The sequence below is a fragment of the Triticum aestivum genome, chromosome 5D (genome assembly GCF_018294505.1).
Source record: "Triticum aestivum cultivar Chinese Spring chromosome 5D, IWGSC CS RefSeq v2.1, whole genome shotgun sequence".
NCBI lineage: Eukaryota > Viridiplantae > Streptophyta > Magnoliopsida > Poales > Poaceae > Triticum > Triticum aestivum.
In genome coordinates, this window is record NC_057808.1 from 569751052 (window position 1) to 569777887 (window position 26836).

General features: G+C 42.3%; 1 pseudogene; it reads left to right on the top strand.

Annotated features, from left to right (window-relative positions):
• Window positions 1-18946: 18946 nt before the first annotated feature.
• LOC123121265 (ABC transporter G family member 48-like) lies at window positions 18947-19817 on the top strand (annotated as a pseudogene).
• Window positions 19818-26836: the final 7019 nt, after the last annotated feature.

A 26836-nucleotide genomic window follows, 5' to 3' on the forward strand; every position in this document is an offset into this window, starting at 1 on the left:
CAAGCTGGGCCGCCACCCGCAGCCGCGCCCCGGCCCAGCCCACTCTCCCCCGCGTCCCCCTTCCCTGTTCCCCCGACCGGGTCGGAACAGGGCGCGTCGCCGCCGAACCCCCTCGCCGGCGGTGAACCCCGCGAGAGGATAAGGGCGCCAGCGGCCCCCGCTCCCTCGGGCCTCTCTCCCACTCACCCCGCTCCCTCCCTCGGCCTCTGCGCCTCTCCCCCGGATCCGCGCCGCTCTCCTCTTCCCCACGCCCGACGCGCTCGCCGCCGTTCACCGTCGTTCACACGGCCACCGTACCCACCTCGCCGCTCCAAGGTGTCTCCAAGGACCGCCGTCGCCCGCTGCATCGTCTGGTGCATCCCGTTGGAGACCGGAGCCCCTACAACGAGCACACCGAGCTCGTCTTCCCTGCACGGCCGTTGTCGATCGCCGCCCCGTTTCGCCTCCGACGAGCCTCCCCGAGCGCGCTGCCGTCCCCCTACAGCCGCGCGGTGAGCTCCTCTACCTCCTCCCCCTCTCCGCTAGCTCGCTCGCGCTCCGTAGCGGCTTCCCCGCGCGCGCCCGAACGCCACGCCGCGGAGCTCGCCGCCGGCGTGTCTCCGGTGACCAAATGGTCACGGGCGTTGGCCCGCTAGCCCGACCGCACCGTGCCGCACCCACCTAGCTAGCTAGTTCGGCCGTTCGCGCGCTCTAGCGTAGCTTCCGTCGGGTACCCGTAGCACCTCGCCGCCGGCGAGCTTGTAGCGGTCGTCCCCGGCCGTTCCAGCCCCTCCGACCACCGCCGTTGGACGCGCGACGTCGAGCCGCGTCGAACGCGCCCAGCCCCGCCCCCGCAAACCCACTGTGGGTGAAACCCGCGCCCCTCCCGAGCCGCGCCGCCGTGCGTTTGGCCGCCGGCCATGCTCCGGCGCCGGCCGCCGACGTGGCACACCTGGGGCCACCCCTGGGTCACTGCCAGTGGCCCCCACGGGCCCAGTTGACTGGGTTGACCCAGTCAACTGCTGACTGGGCAGGCCCAGTCACTGACATGCGGGCCCCGCCGCAAAAATTAAAAAAAAAGAAAAGAAAAGGAAATATTTTATAAATAAAAATAATTAGTTTAATTAATCTCTCACTGACAGGTGGGCCCAGTAGTTAATTAACTAAAAACTAATTAGTTTAATCCTCTGTTAACCCACTGTCTATGACAGGTGGGTCCCCCCTTGTCAGTTTGACCAGTCAACCCGGACTGTTGACCGCGGACGTCACTCCTACGTCATGCTGACGTCATATCCCTTTTTCTGTTAATTAAATAATTCCAGAAATTCAAATAAACTTTGAAAATTCATATCTTTTAAACCGTAACTCGGATGAAAATGTTTTCTATATGAAAGTTGCTCAGAACGACGAGACGAATCCGAATACGCAGTCCGTTCATCCACCACACCTCCCTAACCTATCGAACTAGCAACTTTCCCCCTCCGGTCCGTCTGTCCGAAAACGCGAAACATCGGGAATACCTCCCGGATGTTCCCCCCCTTCACCGGTACCACCTACTGTCGCGTTAGGACACCCCTAGCACCGCTCATTGACATGTCACGCATCGTCATGCTTATGTTTGCATTGTATTTATTGTTTCTTCCCCCTCTTCTCTCCGGTAGACTACGAGACCGACACTGCTGCTGCCCAGTTCGACTATGGAGTCGACGACCCCTCCTACTTGCCAGAGCAATCAGGCAAGCCCCCCCTTGATCACCAGATATCGCCTACTCTACTCTCTACTACTTGCATTAGAGTAGTGTAGCATGTTACTACTTTCGATATCCTATTCTGATGCATAGCCTATCCTTGCTACTACTGTTGTTACCTTTACCTGCAATCCTACATGCTTAGTCTAGGATGCTAGATTTCCATCAGTGGCCCTACATTCTTGTCCGTCTGCTGTGCTATACTATCGGGCCGTGATCACCTGGGCGGTGAACACGGGCATATACTTATATACTATATACATGACACATGTGATGACTAAAGTCGGGTCGGCTCGTAGGAGTACCCGCAAGTGGATCTTTGTGGCGGAGCGACAGGGCAGGTTGAGACCGCCTAGGTGAGAGGTGGGCCTGGCCCTGGTCGGCGTTCGCGGATACTTAACACGCTTAACGAGATCTTGGTATTTGATCTGAGTCTGGCCATTTGGTCTATACGCACTAACCATCTACGTGGGAGTAGTTATGGGTATCCCGACGTCGTGGTATCAGCCGAAGCTCTTTTGACGTCAGCGACTGAGTGGCGTGCGCCGGATTGGACTGGAACGCCACTAGGCTAGGTCTGCTTCCGGCCGCGTACGCAACGTGCAGGTGTGCATAGGGCGATGGGCCCAGACCCCTGCGCGCATAGGTTTAGACCGGCGTGCTGGCCTCTCTGTTGAGCCTAGGTGGGGCTGCGACGTGTTGATCTTACGAGGCCGGGCATGACCCAGAAAAGTGTGTCCGGCCAAATGGGATCGAGCGTGTTGGGTTATGTGGTGCACCCCTGCAGGGAAGTTTATCTATTCAATAGCCGTGTCCCTCGATAAAAGGACGACCCGGAGTTGTACCTTGAGCTTATGACAACTAGAACTGGATACTGAATAAAATACACCCTTCCAAGTGCCAGATACAACCCGGTGATCGCTCTCTAACAGGGAGACGAGGAGGGGATTGCCGGGTAGGATTATGCTATGCCATGCTACTTGGAGGACTTCAATCTACGCTCTTCTACATGCTGCAAGATGGAGATGACCAGAAGCGTAGTCTTCGACAGGACTAGCTATCCCCCTCTTATTCCGGCATTCTGCAGTTCAGTCCACTGATATGCCCCTTTACACATATAACCATGCATATGTAGTGTAGCTCCTTGCTTGCGAGTACTTTGGATGAGTACTCACGGTTGCTTTTCTCCCTCTTTTCCCCTTCCTATACCGGATTGTCGCAACCAGATGCTGGAGTTCAGGAGCCAGCCGCCACCGTCGACGACGACACCTACGACACTGGAGGTGCCTACTACTACGTGCAGGCCGCTGACGACGACCAGGAGTAGTTAGGAGGTCCCAGGCAGGAGGCCTTGCCTTTTCGATCGTTGCTACTTTGTGCTAGCCTTCTTAAGGCAAACTTGTTTAACTTATGTCTGTACTCAGATATTGTTGCTTCCGCTGACTCGTCTATGATCGAGCACTTGTATTCGAGCCCTCGAGGCCCCTGGCTTGTATTATAATGCTTGTATGACTTATTTATGTTGTAGAGTTGTGTTGTGATATCTTCCCGTGAGTCCCTGATCGTGATCATACACATTTGCGTGCATGATTAGTGTACGGTCAAATCGGGGGCGTCACACTTATGAAGAAAAGCTTGAATTGGAAGTTTCTATCCCTAGAAAACTTTATGATGAGTGGGAAACTACTATTAAAATTAAAATTAAAGATAATGAATGCTATGCTTTGTGTGATTTGGGTGCCAGTGTTTCCACAATTCCAAAAACTTTGTGTGATTTGTTAGGTTTCCGTGAATTTGATGATTGTTCTTTAAACTTGCACCTTGCGGATTCCACCATTAAGAAACCTATGGGAAGAATTAACGATGTTCTTATTGTTGCAAATAAGAATTATGTGCCCGTAGATTTCATTGTTCTTGATATAGATTGCAATCCTTCATGTCCTATTATTCTTGGTAGACCTTTCCTTAGAACGATTGGTGCAATTATTCATATGAAGGAAGGGAATATTAGATTCCAATTTACATTAAGGAAAGGCATGGAACACTTTCCTAGAAAGAAAATAAAATTACCTTATGAATCTATTATGAGAGCCACTGATGGATTGCATGCCAAAGATGGCAATACCTAGATCTATCCTTGCCTTTATGCCTAGCTAGGAGCGTTAAATGATAGCGCTTGTTGGGAGGCAACCCAATTTTATTTTAGTTTTTTGCTTTTTGGTTCTGTTTAGTAATAAATAATCCATCTAGATTATGTTTAGATGTGGTTTTATGTTTTAATTAGTGTTTGTGCAAGTAGAACCTTTGGGAAGACTTGAGGTGAAGTCTTTTTGATCTTGCTGTAAAAAAACAGAAACTTTAGCGCTCACGAGATTAGCTACAACTTTTTACTGGAGAGTAATATTTAGTTGATTATTTTTGCAGATGATTAATAGTTAAATTCCTCAAGTCCAGAAATTTATTTTAGAATTGTTGGAGTTCCAGAAGTTTGCGTTAGTTACAGATTACTACAGACTATTCTGTTTTTGATAGATTCTGTTTTTTCGTGTGTTGTTTGCTTATTTTGATGAATCTATGGCTAGTATTGGGGTTTATAAACCATAGAGAAGTTGGAATACAGTAGGTTTAACACCAATATAAACAAATAATGAGTTCATTACAGGACCTTGAAGTGGTGTTTTGTTTTCTTTTGCTAACGGAGCTCACGAGATTTTCTGTTAAGTTTTGTGTTGTGAAGTTTTCAAGTTTTGGGTAAAGATTTGATGGATTATGGAACAAGGAGTGGCAAGAGCCTAAGCTTGGGGATTCCCAAGGCACCCCAAGGTAAAATCTAAGGACAACGCAAAAGCCTAAGCTTGGGGATGCCCCGGAAGGCATCCCCTCTTTTGTCTTCGTCCATCGGTAACTTTACTTGGAGCTATATTTTTATTCACCACATGATATGTGTTTTGCTTGGAGCGTCTTGTATGATTTGAGTATTTGCTTGTTAGTTCTCCACAATCATCCTTTCTGTACACACCTTTTGAGAGAGGCACACATTATTCGGAATTTATTAGAATACTCTATGTGCTTCACTTATATTTTTTGAGCTAAACAATTTTGCTCTAGTACTTCACTTATATCTTTTAGAGCACGGCGGTGGTTTTATTTTATAGAAATTATTGATCTCTCATGCTTCACTTATATTATTTTGAGAGTCCTTTAGAACAGCATGGTAATTTGCTTTGGTTATAAAATTAGTCCTAATATGATAGGCATCCAAGATAAAAACTTCAAAGTGCATTGAATACTAAGAGAAGTTTCATACTTGATAGTTGTTTTGAGATATGGAGATAGTCATATTAAAGTTGTGCTAGTTGAGTAGTTGTGAATTTGAGAAATACTTGTGTTGAAGTTTGCAAGTCCCGTAGCATGCAAGTATGGTAAACGTTGTGTAACAAATTTGAAATATGAGGTGTTCTTTGATTGTCATCCTTATGAGTGGCGGTCGGGGACGAGCGATAGTCTTTTCCTACCAATCTATCCCCCTAGGAGCATGCGCGTAGTGCTTGGTTTTTGATGAATTGTAGATTTTTGCAATAAGTATGTGAGTTCTTTATGACTAATGTTGAGTCCATGGATTATACGCACTCTCAACCTTCCATCATTGCTAGCCTCTTCGGTACCGTGCATTGCCCTTTCTCACCTTGAGAGTTGGTGCAAACTTCGCCGGTGCATCCAAACCCCGTGATACAATACGCTCTATCACACATAAACCTCCTTATATCTTCCTCAAAACAGCCACCATACCTACCTATTATGGCATTTCCATAGCCATTCCGAGATATATTGACATGCAACTTTCCACCGTTCCGTTTATTATGACACGTTTCATCATTGTCATATTTCCTTGCATGATCATGTAGTTGACATCGTATTTGTGGCAAAGCCACCATGCATATTATTTCATACATGTCACTCTTGATTCATTGCCCACCCAGTACGCTGCCGGAGGCATTCATATAGAGTCATACTTTGTTCTAGTATCGAGTTGTAATCAGTGAGTTGTAAATAAATAGAAGTGTGATGATCATCATTAATAGAGCATTGTCCCAAAAAAAGAGAAAGGCCAAAAAAAGAGGCCCAAAAAAAAGAGAAGAAAAAGAAAAAAAGAAGAGAAATAAAAAGGGACAATGCTACTATCCTTTTTCCACACTTGTGCTTCAAAGTAGCACCATGATCTTTATGATAGAGAGTCTCTTGTTTTGTCACTTTCATATACTAGTGGGAATTTTTCATTATAGAACTTGGCTTGTATAGTCCAACGATGGGCATCCTCAAATACCCTAGGTCTTCGTGAGCAAGCAAGTTGGATGCACACCCACTTAGTTTATTTTGTAGAGCTTTCATACATTTATAGCTCTAGTGCATCCGTTGCATGGCAATCCCTACTCCTTGCATTGACATCAATTGATGGGCATCTCCCTAGCCCGTTGATTAGCCGCGTCAATGTGAGACTTTCTCCTTTTTGTCTTCTCCACACAACCCCCATCATTATATTCTATTCCACCCATAGTGCTATATCCATGGCTCACGCTCATGTATTGCGTGAAAATTGAAAAAGTTTGAGATTACTAAAGTATCAAACAATTGCTTGGCTTGTCATCGGGGTTGTGCAAGATGTGAGCATTCTTGTGTTGCGAAAATGAAGCATGGCCAAACTATATGATTTTGTAGGGATAAGCTTTCTTTGGCTATGCTATTTTGAGAATACATAATTGCTTGGTTAGTATGCTTGAAGTATTATTATTTTTATGTCAATATTAAACTTTTATCTTGAATCTTTCGGATCTGAACATTCATGCCACAATAAATAAAATTACATTGAAGAATATGCTAAGTAGCATTCCACATCAAAAATTCTGTTTTTTGTCATTTACCTACTCGAGGACGAGCAGGAATTAAGCTTGGGGATGCTTGATACGTCTCCAATGTATCTATAATTTTTGATTTCTCCATGCTATTATATATTCTGTTTTGGATGTTTAATGGGCTTTATTATACACTTTTATATTATTTTTGGGACTAACCTATTAACCCAAGGCCCAGTGCAAATTGATGGTTTTTTGCCTATTTCACTGTTTCGCAGAAAAGCAATATCAAACGGAGTCCAAACGGAATGAAACCTTCGGGAGCGTGATTTTTGGAACAAACGTGATCCAGAGGACTTGGAGTGGACGTCAAGAAACGTACAAGGAGGCCACGAGGCAGGGGGCGCGCCTACCCCCCTGGGCGCGCCCTCCACCCTCGTGGGCCCCTCGTGGCTCCACCCACCTACTTCTTCCTCCTATATATACCTACGTACCCCGAAACCATCGAGGAGCACCATGAAAACCTAATTCCACCGCCGCAACCTTCTGTACCCGTGAGATCCCATCTTGGGGCCTTTTCCGGCGCTCCGCCGGAGGGGCATCGATCACAGAGGGCTTATACATCAACACCATAGCCTCTCCGATGATGTGTGAGTAGTTTACCACAGACCTTCGGGTCCATAGTTATTAGCTAGATGGCTTCTTCTCTCTCTTTGGATCTCAATAAAAAGTTCTCCTCGATCTTCTTGGAGATCTATTCGATGTAACTCTTTTTGCGGTGTGTTTGTCGAGATCCGATGAATTGTGGGTTTATGATCAAGATTATCTATGAACAATATTTGAATCTTCTCTGAATTCTTTTATGTATGATTGGTTATCTTTCCAAGTCTCTTTGAATTATCAGTTTGGTTTGGCCTACTAGATTGACCTTTCTTGCAATGGTTTGGCCTACTAGATTGACCTTTCTTGCAATGGGAGAAGTGCTTAGCTTTGGGTTCAATCATGCGGTGCTCGATCCTAGTGGACAGTAGGGGAAACGACACGTATTGTATTGTTGCCATCGAGAATAAAAAGATGGGGTTTATATCATATTGCTTGATTTTATCCCTCTACATCATGTCATCTTACCTAATGTGTTACTCTGTTCTTATGAACTTAATACTCTAGATGCATGCTGGATAGCGGTCGATGTTTGGAGTAATAGTAGTAGATGCAGGCAGGAGTCGGTCTACTTGTCACGGACGTGATGCCTATATACATAATCATGCCTAGATATTCTCATAATTATGCACTTTTCTATCAATTGCTCTCCAGTAATTTGTTCACCCACCGTAATACTTATGCTATCTTGAGAGAAGCCACTAGTGAAACCTATGGCCCCGAGGTCTATTCTCCATCATATTAATCTCCTGTCAACTAGCTATTTCTGGCGCCGTTTATTTTGCAATCTTTACTTTTAATCTTTATCATAAAAATACTAAAAATATTATCTTATCATCTCTATCAGATCTCACTTTTGCAAGTGGCCGTGAAGGGATTGACAACCCCTTTATCGTGTTGGTTGCAAGGTTCTTATCTGTTTGTGTAGGTACGAGGGACTTGCGTGTAGCCTCCTACTGGATTGATACCTTGGTTCTCAAAAACTAAGGGAAATACTTATGCTACTTTGCTGCATCACCCTTTCCTCTTCAAGGGAAAATCAATGCATGCTCAAGAGGTAGCAATCATCAGGGCCAGGTGCTACCTCTTGAGCACTGCGTTGGTTTTTCCCTTGAAGAGGAAAGGGTGATGCGGTAAAGTAGCATAAGTATTTCCCTCAGTTTTTGAGAACCAGGGTATCAATCCAGTAGGAGGCTACGCTCGAGTCCCACGCACCTACACAAAACAAATAAGAACCTCGCAACCAACACTAGTGTTTGAGATATGATAGATATGATAGATATGATAGATATGATAGATATGATAGATATGATAAGATAGTATTTTTGGTATTTTTATAATAAAGACTAAAAGTAAAGAAAGCAAAATAAACGGCGCCAGAAATAGCTTGTTGACGGGAAATTAATATGATGGAAAATAGACCCGGGGCCATAGGTTTCACTAGTGGCTTCTCTCAAGAGCATAAGTATTACGGTGGGTGAACAAATTACTGTCGAGCAATTGATAGATTTGAGCATAGTTATGAGAATATCTAGGTATGATCATGTATATAGGCATCAAGTCCGTGACAAGTAGACTGACTCCTGCCTGCATCTACTACTATTACTCCACACATCGACCGCTATCCAGCATGCATCTAGAGTATTAAGTTCATAAGAACGGAGTAACGCTTTAAGCAAGATGACATGATGTAGAGGGATAAACTCATGCAATATGATATAAACCCCATCTTGTTATCCTCGATGGCAACAATATAATACGTGCCTTGCTGCCCCTGCTGTCACTGGGAAAGGACACCAGATTGAACCCAAAGCTAAGCACTTCTCCCATTGCAAGAAAGATCAATCTAGTAGGCCAAACCAAACTGATAATTCAAAGAGACTAGCAAAGATAACCAATCATACATAAAAGAATTCAGAGAAGATTCAAATATTGTTTATAGATAAACTTGATCATAAACCCACAATTCATCGGTCTCGACAAACACACCGCAAAAGAAGATTACATCGAATAGATCTCCAGGAGAATCATGGAGAACTTTGTATTGAGATCCAAAGAGAGAGAAGAAGCCATCTAGCTAATAACTATGGACCCGAAGGTCTGAGGTAAACTACTCACACATCATCAGAGAGGCTATGGTGTTGATGTAGAAGCCCTCCGTGATCAATGCCCCCTCCGGCAGGATGCCGAAAAACGCCCCAAGATGGGATCTCACGGGTACAGAAGGTTGCGGCGGTGGAATTAGGTTTTCGTGGATGCCTCTGATGGTTTGGGGGTACACAGGTATATATAGGAGGAAGAAGTATGTCGGTGGAGCAACGTGGGCCCCATGAGGGTGGAGGGCGCGCCTGGGGGGGGGGGGGGGTAGGCGCGCCCCCTGCCTCGTGCTCTCCTCGTTGATTTCTTGACGTGGACTCCAGGTCCTCTGGATCACGTTTGTTCCGAAAATCACGTTCTCGAAGGTTTCATTCCGTTTGGACTCCGTTTGATATTCTTTTTCTGCAAAATATTGAAATAGGCAAAAAACAGCAATTTGGGTTGGGCCTCCAGTTAATAGGTTAGTCCCGAAAATAATATAAAAGTGTATAATAAATCCCATTAAACATCCAAAACAGAATATAATATAGCATGGAAAAAACAAAAATTATAGATACGTTGGAGACGTATCAAGCATCCCCAAGCTTAATTCCTGCTCGTCCTCGAGTAGGTAAATGATAAAAACAGAATTTTGATGTGGAATGCTACTTGGCATAATTTTCAATGCAATTCTCTTAGTTGTGGTATGAATGTTCAGATCCGAAAGATTCAAGACAAAAGTTTAATATTGACATAAAAATAATAATACTTCAAGCATACTAACTAAGCAATTATGTCTTCTCAAAATAACATGGCCAAAGAAAGTTATCCCTACAAAATCATATAGTCTGGCTATGCTCTATCTTCATCACACAAAGTTTTTAATCATGCACAACCCCGATGACAAGCCAAGCAATTGTTTCATGCTTTTGGTGTTCTCAAACTTTTTCAACCTTCACGCAATACATGAGCGTGAGCCATGGACATAGCACTATATGTGGAATAGAATGGTGGTTGTGGAGAAGACAAAAAGGGAGAAGATAGTCTCACAGCAACTAGGCGTACCAACGGGCTATGGAGATGCCCATTAATAGATATCAATGTGAGTGAGTAGGGATTGCCATGCAACGGATGCACTAGAGCTATAAGTATGTGAAAGCTCAACAAAAGAAACTAAGTGGGTGTGCATCCAACTCGCTTGCTCACGAAGACCTAGGGAATTTTGAGTAAGCCCATCATTGGAATATACAAGCCAAGTTCTATAATGAAAATTTCCTACTAGTATATGAAAGTGACAACATAAGAGACTCTCTTTCATGAAGATCATGGTGCTATTTTGAAGCACAAGTGTGGTAAAAGGATAGTAGCATTGTCCCTTCTCTTTTTTTCTCTCATTTTTTTCTTTGGCCTTTTCTCTTTTTTTATGGCCTTTCTCCTTTTTTTATTTAGTCCGGAGTCTCATCCCGACTTATGGGGGTATCATAGTCTCCATCATCCTTTCCTCACTTGGGACAATGCTCTAATAATGATGATCATCACACTTTTATTTTGGGACAATTGCATTTTTCCCCTAGTTGGAACCTACCCATGGGTTTTTCCCTTACTTTTCGACTCTGCTCAGTTTTGCCCTTAGATTTTTCCCTAAGGTCACCCGAATGCCCTTTGACCGTTTGACCAATATTTTGAAAATTCATAACAAATTCATATGAACTCGAAAAAATTCAAATAAGATATCAAAATGTTCAGACAAACATTACCTTTACGTGCATATCATTTGCATTAAGGACAAAAGTATCATTTAATCTACCCGAGGTTATTAATGTTATTAACATTATTAAAAATAAAAAGGGTATATAAATACTTTTTTCAAGAATAAAAATTACATGCAAATGTAGGTGATATTTTCTGAACATGCTGATATCTTTTTTGCATTTTTCTGAGTTCATATCAACTTGTTATGAATGTTCAAACGACTTTGAACATTACTTTGAAACTTTATAACAAGTTGACATGAACTCAGAAAAATGCAAATAAGATATCACGATGTTCAAAATATGTCACCTACATTTGCATGTAATTATTATTCCTGAAAAAAGTATTGTTTATACCTTTTTATTTTTAATAATGTTAAAAACATTAATAAACTTAGGTAGTTTAAACGGTACTTTTTTCCTGAATGCAAATGACATACACATAAAGGTAATGTTTACCTAAACATTTTGATATCTTATTTGCATTTTTCTGAGTTCATATCAATTTGTTATGAATTTTCAAAGTGTTGGTCAAACGGTCAAAGGGCATTCGGGCGACCTCGGAGGAAAATCTAAGGGCAAAACTGAGCAGAGTCGAAAAGTAAGGGCAAAACCCGTGGGTATGTTCCAACTAGGGGCAAAAATGCATTTGTCCCTTTTATTTTCTTACAACTCAAGAATTACAACTCAATACTTAGAACAACAATATGACTCTATGTGAATGCCTCCGGCGAAATACCGGGATATGCAATGAATCAAGAGTGACATGTATGAAAGAATTATGAACGGTGGCTTTGCCACAAATACAATGTCAACTACATGATCATGCAAAGCAATATGACGATGATGGAGCGTGTCATAGCAAACGGAACGGTGGTAAGTTGCATGGCAATATATCTTGGAATGGCTATGGAAATGCCATGATCGGCAGGTATGGTGGCTGTTTTGAGGAAGGTATATGGTGGGTTTATGGTACCGGCGAAAAGTGTGCGGTATTAGAGAGGCTAGCAACGGTGGAAGGATGAGAGTGCATATAATCCATGGACTCAACATTAGTCATAAAGAACTCATATACTTGTTGCAAAAATCTATTAGTTATCGAAACAAAGTATTACGCGCATGCTCCTAGGGGATAGATTGGTAGGAAAAGACCATCGCTCGTCCCCGACCGCTACTCATAAGGAAGACAATCAATAAATAAATCATGCTCCGACTTCATCACATAACAGTTCACCATACGTGCATGCTACGGGAATCACAAACTTTAACACAAGTATTTCTCAAATTCAAAACTACTCAACTAGCATGACTCTAATATTACCATCTTCATATCTCAAAACAATTATCAAGCATCAAACTTCTCATAATATTCAACACACTCATAAGAAAACTTTTTCTTTACTAATCTTAGATGCCTATCATAATTAAAGCAAATTACCATGCTGTTTTGTAGGACTCTCAAAATAATCTAAGTGAAGCATGAGAGAACAATAGTTTCTATAAAACAAATCCACCACCGTGCTCTAAAAGATATAAGTGAAGCACTAGAGCAAAAACTATATAGCTCAAAAGATATAAGTGAAGCACATAGAGTATTCTAACAAATTCCGAATCAAGTGTGTCTCTCTCAAAAGGTGTGTACAGCAAGGATGATTGTGGCAAACTAAAAAATAAAAACTCAAATCATACAAGACGCTCCAATCAAAACACATATCATGTGGTGAATAAAAATATAGCTCCAAGTAAATTTACCGATGGATGAGGATGAAAGAGGGGATGCCTTCCGGGGCATCCCCAAGCTTTGGCTTTTAGGTGTCCTTAGATTATATTGGGGTGCCATGGGCATCCCCAAGCTTAGGCTCTTGCCACTCCTTGTTCCATACTCCATCAAATCTTTACCCAAAACTTGAAAACTTCACAACACAAAACTTAACAGAAAATCTCGTGAGCTCCGTTAGCGAAAGAAAACAAAACACCTCTTCAAGGTACTGTATCGAACTCATTCTTTATTTATATTGGTGTTAAACCTACTGTATTCCAACTTCTATATGGTTTATAAACTATTTTACTAGCCATAGATTCATCAAAATAAGCAAACAACACACGAAAAACAGAATCTGTCAAAAACAGAACAGTCTGTAGTAATCTGTAACTAACGCAAACTTCTGGAACTCTAAAAATTCAGCCAAAATAGGAAGATCTAAATAATTTGTTTATTGATCTTCTGCAATTGGAATCAATATTATATCACGTTCTGGTAATTTTTAACAATTGTTTTCGTGAACAGAAAGTTTCTGGAATTTTCAGCAAGATCGAATAACTATCATCCAAGAAGATCCTATAGGTTTAACTTGGCACAAACACTAATTAAAACATAAAAACAAATCTAACCAGAGGCTAGATCAAATATTTATTCCTAAACAGAAGCAAAAAACTAAAAAACTAAAAATAAAATTGGGTTGCCTCCCAACAAGCGCTATCGTTTAACGCCCCTAGCTAGGCATTGAGATTTCTATGATGCTCACAAGAAAGACAAGAATTGAAGCGCAATGAGAGCATCATGAAACACGTGACAAACACATCTAAGTCTAACATACTTCCTATGCATAGGCATCTTATAGGCAAACAAATGATCAAGGCAAGCAAAAACTAGCATATGCAAGGAAGCGGAAAGAAACAATAGCAATCTCAACATAACGAGAGGTAATTTAGTAACATGAAAATTTCTACAGCCATATTTCCCCTCTCATAATAATTACATGTAGGATCATAAGCAAATTCAACAAAATAGCTATCACATGGAATATTTTCAACACGATCCACATGCATGCAAAGTTGACACTTTTCCAAAATAGTGGGATTAACATTAACTAAAGTCCTGACCTCTCCAAACCCATTTTCAATATTATTGCAAACACTATTATCAATCTCATATTCATCATGGGGCTTAAATAAATTTTCAAGATCATAAGAAGAATCACCCCAATCATGATCATTGCAACAAGTAGTAGACATAGCAAAACTAGCATCCCCAAGCTTAAGGTTTGCATATTATTAGCACAATTGACATTAAGAAAATTTATAGTAAAATTATTTGCAATCATCCTTTTCATCAGAGGAACTACCAAGTATGGGTGTAATAGCAACGGTCTCATGTTTAACGTAAGGAACTATAGCTAATTCATCTTCATAAATACTGGTATCATGGCCACAAGGATAGCAAGCATCATGTTCATCAAGGGATATTTCAATCAAATCATCGGAATCATAATTATCTATCGATTCGTGCATATCATTATTTTCTTTAGAAGCAATGGTCGTTCTTTCAATAAATTCTTTGACATAGACATTATGAGCATAGTTTTCATAGCAATATTCAAGTATGTCAAGATTTTCAGATTCGTAAAGAGTAGTATCATACTTTTCAATCAAAGAAGCAACTTCAAAAGAACCCTTAAAAGCAACAAATTCTTCAATTTGTTCAATATCATAGTAGCTATAAACACCCTCTGCATAAGAAGATAAGATTTCATTTCATTAAACTCACATAGGTAGGGGAGGTGTTTTTTAGGGTTCTTAGAGCAACAAGTAATATCACAAATTTCACAAAGATTCTAAGCATAACACAGCAATTTGTTTATTTGATTCCATAAGAGTCTCCCTTTTTCAGACAAACGGTGACGCACAAAATGAGCATGCTCATCTAAAGATTTCCCATCAACTAGGCTAGTTGGGGTTTCAGCACGAGCGCATAAGGATCGAAGATGATCCAAGTAGAACACTTTAAGTGGATCCATATCAATAGATTTTTAGCAAGCAAAGATGCAAGCAAATAGAAGGCACGTGGAAACACAAACAAAAAGGCATACGGGAAGAAGGCGAATAAAACGGCAAGGGTGAAGTGGGGGAGAGGAAAACAAGAGGCAAATGGCAAATAATGTAATGCGAGGGATAAGGGTTTGTGATGGGTACTTGGTATGTTGACTTTTGCGTAGACTCCCCGGCAACGGCACCAGAAATCCTTCTTGCTACCTCTTGAGCACTGCGTTGGTTTTTCCCTTGAAGAGGAAAGGGTGATGCAGTAAAGTAGCGTAAGTATTTCCCTTAGTTTTTTAGAACCAAGGTATCAATCCAGTAGGAGGCTACGCTCGAGTCCCACGCACCTACGCAAAACAAATAAGAACCTCGCAACCAACACGATAAAAGGGGTTGTCAATCCCTTCACGGTAACTTACGAGAGTGAGATCTGATAGATATGATAAGATAATATTTTTGGTATTTTTATAATAAAGACTAAAAGTAAAGAAAGCAAAATAAATGGTGCCAGAAATAGCTTGTTGACAGGAAATTAATATGATGGAAAATAGACCCGGGGGCCATAGGTTTCACTAGTGGCTTCTCTCAAGAGCATAAGTATTACGGTGGGTGAACAAATTACTATCGAGCAATTGATAGAATTGAGCATAGTTATGAGAATATCTAGGTATGATCATGTATATAGGCATCACGTCCGTCACAAGTAGACCGACTCCTGCCTGCATCTACTACTATTACTCCACACATCGTTCGCTATCCAGCATGCATCTAGAGTATTAAGTTCATAAGAACGGAGTAATGCTTTAAGAAAGATGACATGATGTAGAGGGATAAACTCATGCAATATGATATAAACCCCGTCTTGTTATCCTCGATGGCAACAATACAATATGTGCCTTGCTGCCCCTGCTGTCACTGGGAAAGGACACCGCAAGATTGAACCCAAAGCTAAGCACTTCTCCCATTGCAAGAAAGATCAATCTAGTAGGCCAAACCAAACTGATAATTCGAAGAGACTTGCAAAGATAACCAATCATACATAAAAGAATTCAGAGAAGATTCAAATATTGTTTATAGATAAACTTGATCATAAACCCACAACTCATCGGTCCCGACAAACACACCGCAAAATAAGATTACATCGAATAGATCTCCACGAGAATCATGGAGAACTTTGTATTGAGATCCAAAGAGAAAGAAGAAGCCATGTCGCTAATAACTATGGACCCGAAGGTCTGAGGTAAACTGCTCACACATCATCGGAGAGGCTATGGTGTTGATGTAGAAGCCCTCCGTGATCAATGCCCCCTCCGGCAGGACGCCGGAAAAGGCCCCAAGATGGGATCTCACGGGTACAAAAGGTTGCGGCGGTGGAATTAGGTTTTCGTGGATGCCTCTGATGGTTTGGGGGTACGTAGGTATATATAGGAGGAGGAAGTACATCGGTGGAGCAACGTGGGCCCCACGAGGGTGGAGGGCGCGCCTGGGGGTAGGCGCGCCCCCCTGCCTCGTGCTCTCCTCGTTGATTTCTTGACGTGGACCCCAAGTCCTCTGGATCACGTTTGTTCCGAAAATCACGTTCCCAAAGGTTTCATTCCGTTTGGACTCCGTTTGATATTCTTTTTCTACGAAACACTGAAATAGGCAAAAACAGCAATTTGGGCTGGGCCTCCGGTTAATAGGTTAGTCCCAAAAATAATATAAAAGTGTATAATAAAGCCCATTAAACATCCAAAACAGAATATAATATAGCATGGAACAATCAAAAATTATAGGTACGTTGGAGACGTATCACCAGGGTGTCGAATAAGCTGTCAAGCAATCTCAGAAGCGTCTTGACGGTTTCGTGCTTGGTGATCTCAGTGCCGCCAAGTGCGTGAAGCTCATTTGTGATATCAGTGAGGCGATCAAATGTGAGCTGGACATTCTCATTGTCATTTCTCTTGAAGCGGTTGAAGAGGTTGTGAAGAACACTGATCCTTGAGTCTCTCTGGGTTGAGACGCCTTCGTTGACCTTGGAGAGCCAGTCCCAGTCTAGCTTTGCAGTTTCCAGAGCACTCACACGACCATACTGTCCTTTGGTTAGATGACCACAGATGATGTTCTTGGCAGTCGAGTCCAGTTGAATGAACCTCTTGACATCAGCATCAGTGACACCTTCACCGACCTTTTGAACGCCATTCTTGACGACATACCAGAGGTTGACGTCAATGGCTTCAAGATGCATACGCATCTTATTCTTCCAGTAGGGGTAATCGGTGCCATCGAAGACAGGGCACACAGCGGAGACTTTGATTATCCCTGCAGTCGACATAGCTAAAAATCCAGGTGGTTAAACCGAATCACACAGAACAAGGGAGCACCTTGCTCTGATACCAATTGAAAGTGCTAGTTATCGACTAGAGGGGGGAGAATAGGCGATTTTTATGGAAGTCTTCAAAACACGAGGGCTTTGAAGACAAACAGTAGAAATGAACCTATTGATATGCAGCGGAAGGTAGACTACACTACACAAGCCATAGTCAAGTAAGCAATAAAGTGAAAGCACGAAGACTATCAACAGCTAGGTAGTATGGATCGGGATGGAAGATAGTATGAAGCCAATCAGCAAACAGACTTTACAAAGTGAAGCCAATCAGTTCAAGCAATCAGGCAATGACTTCACGAAGACAAACTGTAAAGTAGAGAGATGGGAAGGATGGAACCAGTTGCTTGGAGAGGACACGGATTTGATAGACCAGTTCCAGTTGTTGTGACAACTGTACGTCTGGTTAGGGAGGCTGAGATTCAACTCAGAAGACCGTATCTTCACCTTATTCCCCTTAAGCTAAGAACACATAGTCCTCGCCCAATCACTCTGGTAAGTCTTCAAGGTAGACTTCCAAACCTTCACAGACTTCGTTCACTGGCAATCCACAATGGCTCTTGGATGCTCAGAACGCGACGCCTAACCGGCTGGAGGATTCACAATCCTCAAGTGTAACAAGTCTTCAGATCACGCGGACAGAAAGACTTCAGTGAGGCCTAACACTCTTTGGCTCTGGGTGTTTTGGGCTTTGTCCTCGCAAGGATCTCTCTCTCAAATGCTTCAGAGGTGGGTTGCTCTCAAACGACAAAAGTCGTGCACTAACTCTGAGCAGCCACCAATTTATGGTGTAGGGGTGGGCTATTTATAGCCAGGAGGCAACCCGACCTGATTTGTCCAAAATGACCCTGGGTCACTAAGGAATTGACACGTGTCCAACGGTCAGATTTCGAACACACGCGGCAGCTTGACTTGGGCTACATGTAAAGCTGGCTCATCCAGCTCTGGATAAGATTTGCTCTCATTGTCTTCTCTTGAAGACATAGGATTTGGTTGAGCATCACATCAGTCACTCTGACTTTGTTCACTTGGACCCCACTTAACAGTATGGTGGTTCCTATGACTCAACAAAGAAGAAAAGGAAACTACGAAACAACTATGTCTTCACACTCCATAGTCTTCATGCGATGTCTTCTCATGTCATAGTCTTCAATGTGAATATCTTCACAAACCACCATTGTCTTCAATGTCTTCACACATTTTTAGGGGTCATCTCTGGTAGGTAAACCGAATCAATATGGGACTACTACCTGTGTTATCCTGCAATTCTCACAAACACATTAGTCCCTCAACCAAGTTTGTCGTCAATACTCCAAAACCAACTAGGGGTGACACTAGATGCACTTACACTTGGAATCAATATTCCTTATGTGTTGAGGTGTGATTGAAAGCATCTGTTCCATTCAATTTCCTAGGTGTTGTTGCTTGAGCCACACATCTCAGAATCAGTTTATTGAGTATATTGAAGGATAAAGTTAGTCTTAGAATATAAAAATATGTGCTCCAGTCCCTGATAATTGAATATTTTTTGTCGCCGTGCCTTTCTTCTTCTAGGAGCTTGTCAGCAAAACTAATGGTGCTTGACATAAATTGTCCCTTAGACATCATCATTATGTTACCTTATTACTTGCTCATGAATTATTTTTCTAGTTTTTGTCCACCCAAGGAGGGACCTGGCTTGATGGGGAGGAACTTGAGATGATGGACCTGGAGCCGCAAGTTTGATCTTCTAGAGGTTGGATGACCCCGAACAACAAAGAGGCTGGCATGAAGGAAACAAGAAAATGCCACACGCTTAGCTTAGTAGTCGGTAGCACCGTCTGATTGGTGGAGCATGTATCTATCTATCTATCTATCTATCTTTGAGAAGCTAGGTAGGATCCAACTTGTTGTATATGTTGTTTGATGTTGAGCTAGCTAGCTAGCTAGTAGCAGTAGAAGAAGAGTTTGATGGAGGCGTGCCTAGCTTGCTACTAGCGGAAGTGATGTACAACATTGTGCAGGGGATTGAATACACGTTGATCATCTATTCGATGATTGGATATGAGCGGAAAGCTGCAAAGTTCTTCTATTTCTTGTTCTTCATAATTTCTTGCTTCAACTACTTCACATTGTTTGGAATGATGCTAGTGGCGTTGAGCTCATCTGCCATGCTTGCAAACATAATCATAACCTTTGTACTCCCTCTTTGGAACCTTTTTTCTGGGTTCCTCGTTACAAGACCGGTAAGTAAGCCACATGTCGATTAATTAACTAGATTCGTTAAACGAGGTGAGGTCACGATGATGGTTGGTTGGTTGTTCTTGCATGCAGTTAATACCAATTTGGTGGAGGTGGTACTACTGGGCAAACCCCGTGTCGTGGACCATATATGGCGTCATCGGGTCGCAATTTGGCGATAACACCAACCGTGTGTCGGTCACCGGTGGTGGTGAAGTAATTGTTGGAGGACAATATGGGCATTAAGCATGATTTCCTTGGGTATGTCGCGCTCGCGTATTTCATGTACATCATCGGCTTCTTCTTGGTGTTTGCCAACTCCATCATGGTGTTGAACTTGCAGAAACGTTAGGAATATTGGGTTGTCTCCCAACAAGCGCTTTTCTTTAATGCCTTTTAGCTAGGCATGATGATTTCAATGATGCTCACATAAAAGATAAGAACTGAAACACAAAGAGAGCATCATGAAGAATATGACTAGCACATTTGAATCTAACCAACTTCCTATGCCCAGGGATTTTGTGAACACATAATTTATAGGAACAAGAATCAACTAGCATAGGAAGGCAAAACAAGTATAACTTCAAAACTTTAAGCACATAGAGAGGAAACTTGATATTATTGCAACTCCTACAAGCATATATTCCTCCCTCATAATAATTTTCAGTAGCATCATGAATGAATTCAACAATATAACCATCACATAAAGCATTCTTTCCATGATCTACAAGCGTAGAAAATTTTCTACTCTCCACATAAGCAAAATTCTTCTCATTCGGAATAGTGGGATCACTAATTCCTAAAGTTGACACCCTTCCAACCCCACTTTAGATTATAGTATTATTCATACTCCAAAAGATATAAGTGAAGTTCATGGAGAATTCTACAATTAATATAGACTAACCAATATCCAAGCTCAATATATATAAGTGAAGCACACGAAGCATTCTATAAAACCATACTCAAAAGATTTAAGTGAAGCACAAAGAGCAATTCTATAAGATCGTACTTAAAAGATATAAGTGAAGCACATGAAGTATTCTATAAATCAATGAAAGGCTATCTCATACTAGCATGGTTCTTAAATAAAAAGAAAAACACAAAGGACACAAATCATGTGAACAAAACAAAAACTGAGGTATACCGATAATTGTTGAAGAAGAAAGATGGGATGCCAACCGGGGCATCCCCAAGCTTAGATGCTCGAGTATCCTCTTAAATATTTACTTGGGGTGACTTGAGCATCCCCAAGCTTGAACTCTTGCCTCTCTTTATTCTTCTCATATTGATAGCTCCTCGATCTTCGAACACTTCATCCACACAGAACTTTAACAAAAACTTTGTGAGATCCGTTAGTATAACAAAGCAAATCACTACTATAAGTACTGTTGCAAACCAATTCATATTTTGTTTTTGCATTATAGCTACTATAATATAACTTTTCCATGGCTTAATCCACTGATAGAAATTGATAGTTTCATCAAAACAAGCAAGCAATGCATCAAAAACAGAATCTGTCTTAAACAGGACAGTCTGTAGTAATCTGGAAGTTTAGCAAACTTCTGAAACTCCAAAAATTATGAAATAAATTTGACAATTTGTACAGAAGTAATGTGCAAAAAGTTTCAGACCCATTTGACCTTCCAGTAAAAAATGTAAATTCATGCACTACAGACAAAGTTTCTGTTTTTGTTCTGCACATAGTAAACAAGCAATCTAATCATCCTAAAACCAAAGCTTGGCACATTACTTTTATAATACAATGGAAATACACAAGGGGATAATTATTTACAGAGAAACTTCCATGAAAAATTCTACATTGTTTCCGTGAGCATGAACACAAGTGCTCAAGGTCGACCCTCACTTCTTCAATGCATAACTTTCCAATCACTTCTCTTTTTGAAAAACTTTTTAGGCATGAGAGGCAAGTAAATTTTTTTTGGTATTTTCATTCTTTAATTTTTTTTGTATGTTTCACCCACAACTAAATAGAAATAAAAAGGTAAAATAAAATCTACTTAGTGAAGGAAGCAAACAAGCACACACGAGAATATCAACCCCACGCTATTGCTCCCCGGCAACGGCGCCAGAAAAGAGCTTGATAATCCCCAAGTGCAGGGAATCATTGTAGCAATTTCCAAAGGTGGAAGTGATAAGTATGGAGTGTCTAACCCACAAGGAGCTAAAGGTAAGATCAATATTCTCTCAAGCCCTAGCTGTCACTGATACGACTCTACGTGCACCGAACGTTTGCTTCCAACTAGAAATGAGAAATAAAACTACGTTGTGGGTATGAAGAGGATAACTTTGCATGGTATCGGAGAGCTAAAATATAAAAGTAGGTGCTGTTATCATAAAGTTAGAATATATTACTAAATATTATAAATAGCGAGTGTGGAATAATGATGGATCGGTGTGTGGAATTATCCTAGGCAATTGTTAACAAGACCGGTAGTCGTCATTGCAATTTCATATGAGGGAGAGGCATAAGCTAACATACTTTCTCTACTTGGATCATATGCACTTATGATTGGAACTCTAGCAAGCATCCGCAACTACTAAAGATCATTAAGGTAAAACCCAACCATAGCATTAAAGCATCAAGTCCTCTTTATTCCCATACGCAACAACCCCCTTACTCGGATTTGTGTTTCAGTCACTCACCAACCCAGTATAAGCGAATCATGAACGTATTGCAACACCCTACAGCGGGAATCCCTCACGCTTGCACGACACGGAGGGCACCATAGGACAGCACCAAAATAAAACATACAACTCGTACCAATCTAGATCAATCAACCCAAAGACAAAGGATATCTACTCAAAACATCATAGGATGGCAACACATCATTGGATCATAATATGTGGCATAAAGCACCATGTTCAAGTAGGGATTACAACGGGGTGCGGGAGAGTGGACCGCGTAAAAGAGATGAGGATGGTAATGATGGTGGTGATGTTGATGAACATGATCACCGCGGCGATGATTCCCCTCTTGATGGCACTCCGGTGCCACCAAGAGAGAGGATGAGAGGTTCTCCCCCTTGTGCTTCCTCCTCCATGGCCTCCCCCCTGGATGGGGAAAGGTTCTCCCTCTGGTCCTTGGCCTTCATGGTGATGATGGCCTCTCCGGGATACTCCTCCATGGCCACCGGTGATGATGGACCCCTCCGGCAGGGTGCCAGAGAGGGCCTAGATAGATTTCTCGTGGCTACAGAGGCTTGTGGCGGCGGAACTTCCGATCTAGGTTAATTTTCCAAGGTTTCTGTATTTATAGGAATTTTTGGCGTCGGTCTCACGTCAAGGAGGTGCCCGAGGCATCCACGAGGTAGGCCCACGCGCCTGGGGGGGTGGGTGGGCGCGCCCCCCACCCTCATGGGCGCCCCGGGACTCTCTTGGCCCAACTCTTTTACTCCGGGGTCTTCTTTTGGTCCATAAAAAATTGTCAAAAATTGGCACGTCAATTGGACTCCGTTTGATATTCCTTTTCTGTAAAACTCAAAAACAAGGAAAAAACAGGAACTGGCACTGGGCTCTAGGTTAATAGGTTAGTCCCAAAAATCATATAAAATAGCATATAAATGCATATAAAACATCTAAGATGGATAATATAATAGCATGAATACTTCATAAATTATAGATACGTTGGAGACGTATCATACACTACACAAGCCATAGTCAAGTAAGCAATGAAGTGAAAGCACGAAGACTATCAACAGCTAGGTAGTATGGATCAGGATGGAAGATAGTATGAAGCCAATCAGCAAACAGACTTTACAAAGTGAAGCCAATCAGTTCAAGCAATCAGGCAATGACTTCACGAAGACAAACTGTAAAGTAGAGAGATGGGAAGGATGGAACCAGTTGCTTGGAGAGGACACGGATTTGATAGACCAGTTCCAGTTGCTGTGACAACTGTACGTCTGGTTAGGGAGGCTGAGATTCAACTCAGAAGACCGTATCTTCACCTTATTCCCCTTAAGCTAAGAACACATAGTCCTCGCCCAATCACTCTGGTAAGCCTTCAAGGTAGACTTCCAAACCTTCACAGACTTCGTTCACTGGCAATCCACAATGGCTCTTGGATGCTCAGAACGCGACGCCTAACCGGCTGGAGGATTCACAATCCTCAAGTGTAACAAGTCTTCAGATCACGCGGACAGAAAGACTTCAGTGATGCCTAACACTCTTTGGCTCTGGGTGTTTTGGGCTTTGTCCTCGCAAGGATCTCTCTCACAAATGCTTCAGAGGTGGGTTGCTCTCAAACGACAAAAGCCGTGCACTAACTCTGAGCAGCCACCAATTTATGGTGTAGGGGTGGGCTATTTATAGCCAGGAGGCAACCCGACCTGATTTGTCCAAAATGACCCTGGGTTACTAAGGAACTCACACGTGTCCAACGGTTAGATTTCAAACACACGCGGCAGCTTGACTTGGGCTACAAGTAAAGCTGACTCATCCAGCTCTGGATAAGATTTGCTCTCATTATCTTCTCTCGAAGACATAGAATTTTGTTGAGCATCACATCAGTCACTCTGACTTTGTTCACTTGGACCCCACTTAACAGTATGGTGGTTCCTATGACTCAACAAAGAAGAAAAGGAAACTACGAAACAACTATGTCTTCGCACTCCATAGTCTTCATGTGATGTCTTCTCATGTCATAGTCTTCAATGTGAATATCTTCACAAACCACCATTGTCTTCAATGTCTTCACACATTTTTAGGGGTCATCTCTGGTAGGTAAACCGAATCAATATGGGACTACTACCTGTGTTATCCTGCAATTCTCACAAACACATTAGTCCCTCAACCAAGTTTGTCGTCAATACTCCAAAACCAACTAGGGGTGACACTAGATGCACTTACACTTGGAATCAATATTCCTTATGTGTTGAGGTGTGATTGAAAGCATCTGTTCCATTCAATTTCCTAGGTGTTGTTGCTTGAGCCACACATCTCAGAATCAGTTTATTAAGTATATTGAAGGATAAAGTTAGTCTTAGAATTTAAAAATATGTGCTCCAGTCCCTAATAATTGAATATTTTTTGTCGCCGTGCCTTTGTTCTTCTAGGAGCTTGTCAGCAAAACTAATGGTGCTTGACATAAATTGTCCCTTAGACATCATCATTATGTTACCTTATTACTTGCTCATGAATTATTTTTCTAGTTTTTGTCCACCCAAGGAGGGACCTGGCTTGATGGGGAGGAACTTGAGATGGTGGACCTGGAGCCGCAAGTTTGATCTTCTAGAGGTTGGACGACCCCGAACAACAAAGACGGCTAGCATGAAGGAAACAAGAAAATGCCACACGCTTAGCTTAGTAGTCGGTAGCACCGTCTGATTGGTGGAACATCGTTCGCTATCCAGCATGCATCTAGAGTATTAAGTTCATAAGAACGGAGTAATGCTTTAAGAAAGATGACATGATGTAGAGGGATAAACTCATGCAATATGATGGCAACAAAACAATACGTGCCTTGCTGCCCCTGCTGTCACTGGGAAAGGACACCGCAAGATTGAACCCAAAGCTAAGCACTTCTCCCATTGCAAGAAAGATCAATCTAGTAGGCCAAACCAAACTGATAATTCGAAGAGACTTGCAAAGATAACCAATCATACATAAAAGAATTCAGAGAAGATTCAAATATTGTTTATAGATAAACTTGATCATAAACCCACAATTCATCGGTCCCGACAAACACACCGCAAAATAAGATTACATCGAATAGATCTCCACGAGAATCATGGAGAACTTTGTATTGAGATCCAAAGAGAAAGAAGAAGCCATGTAGCTAATAACTATGGACCCGAAGGTCTGAGGTAAACTACTCACACATCATCGGAGAGGCTATGGCGTTGATGTAGAAGCCCTCCGTGATCAATGCCCCCTCCGGCAGGATGCCGGAAAAGGCCCCAAGATGGGATCTCACGGGTACAAAAGGTTGCGGCGGTGGAATTAGGTTTTCGTGGATGCCTCTGATGGTTTGGGGGTACGTAGGTATATATAGGAGGAGGAAGTACATCGGTGGAGCAACGTGGGCCCCACGAGGGTGGAGGGCGCGCCTGGGGGGTAGGCACGCCCCCCTGCCTCGTGCTCTCCTCGTTGATTTCTTGACGTGGACCCCAAGTCCTCTGGATCACGTTTGTTCCGAAAATCACGTTCCCGAAGGTTTCATTCCGTTTGGACTCCGTTTGATATTCTTTTTCTACGAAACACTGAAATAGGCAAAAACAGCAATTTGGGCTGGGCCTCCGGTTAATAGGTTAGTCCCAAAAATAATATAAAAGTGTATAATAAAGCCCATTAAACATCCAAAACAGAATATAATATAGCATGGAACAATCAAAAATTATAGATACGTTGGAGACGTATCACCAGGGTGTCGAATAAGCTGTCAAGCAATATCAGAAGCGTCTTGACGGTTTCGTGCTTGGTGATCTCAGTGCCGCCGAGTGCGTGAAGCTCATTTGTGATATCAGTGAGGCGATCAAATGTGAGCTGGACATTCTCATTGTCATTTCTCTTGAAGCGGTTGAAGAGGTTGCGAAGAACACTGATCCTTGAGTCTCTCTGGGTTGAGACGCCTTCGTTGACCTTGGAGAGCCAGTCCCAGTCTAGCTTTGCAGTTTCCAGAGCACTCACACGACCATACTGTCCTTTGGTTAGATGACCACAGATGATGTTCTTGGCAGTCGAGTCCAGTTGAATGAACCTCTTGACATCAGCATCAGTGACACCTTCATCGACCTTGGGAACGCCATTCTTGACGACATACCAGAGGTCGACGTCAATGGCTTCAAGATGCATACGCATCTTATTCTTCCAGTAGGGGTAATCGGTGCCATCGAAGACAGGGCACACAGCGGAGACTTTGATTATCCCTGCAGTCGACATAGCTAAAAAACCAGGTGGTTAAACCGAATCACACAGAACAAGGGAGCACCTTGCTCTGATACCAATTGAAAGTGCTAGTTATCGACTAGAGGGGGGAGAATAGGCGATTTTTATGAAAGTCTTCAAAACACGAGGGCTTTGAAGACAAACAGTAGAAATGAACCTATTGATATGCAGCGGAAGGTAGACTACACTACACAAGCCATAGTCAAGTAAGCAATAAAGTGAAAGCACGAAGACTATCAACAGCTAGGTAGTATGGATCGGGATGGAAGATAGTATGAAGCCAATCAGCAAACAGACTTTACAAAGTGAAGCCAATCAGTTCAAGCAATCAGGCAATGACTTCACGAAGACAAACTGTAAAGTAGAGAGATGGGAAGGATGGAACCAGTTGCTTGGAGAGGACATGGATTTGATAGACCAGTTCCAGTTGCTGTGACAACTGTACGTCTGGTTAGGGAGGCTGAG